Genomic DNA, 584 nt, shown 5'->3' on the forward strand with positions numbered 1-584 from the left:
TTTAAACAGGACTAAAGAAAAAGTACCACCTATCTAAAAAAATTGATAATTGAACCATGTTAAAATTAAACCTTCTGTTCATCAAAATATATTAAAGTGAAAAGACAAGCCAAAAAATGTTCATGTACAAAGGAAATATATTCAGAATGTATAAAGAACTACTCCAAATAAGAAAAAGACAACCTAATAGAAAATGGGCAAAAGACTTGAATGAGCCCTTCACACAACAGGATATCCAAATGACTAACAAACATAAATGGTGCATAAATTTAAACATATAACAGACCAAGAGCTTTTGGTTTTAAAAACTCTTTCCTGCATATTTCTGAAGGATGTAAATAGCATACATCATAATTAAATTTTTAAAAATACTTTTAAGATTAAAGCAAGTAAGATGTTGGAAGAACATACACCTATCTATTAAAAGTAGTTACCTTTAGGGCTTCCCTGGTGGCGCAGTGGTTGTAAGTCCGCCTGCTTATGCAGGGGACATGGGTTTGTGCCCTGGTCTGGGAGGATCACACATGCTGCGGAGCGGCTGAGCCTGCGCGTCCGGAGCCTGTGCTCCACAACAGGAGAGGCCA

This window comes from Monodon monoceros, unplaced genomic scaffold (genome assembly GCF_005190385.1).
Source record: "Monodon monoceros isolate NGI ecotype Baffin Bay Population unplaced genomic scaffold, NGI_Narwhal_1 Super_Scaffold_19, whole genome shotgun sequence".
Lineage (NCBI taxonomy): Eukaryota > Metazoa > Chordata > Mammalia > Artiodactyla > Monodontidae > Monodon > Monodon monoceros.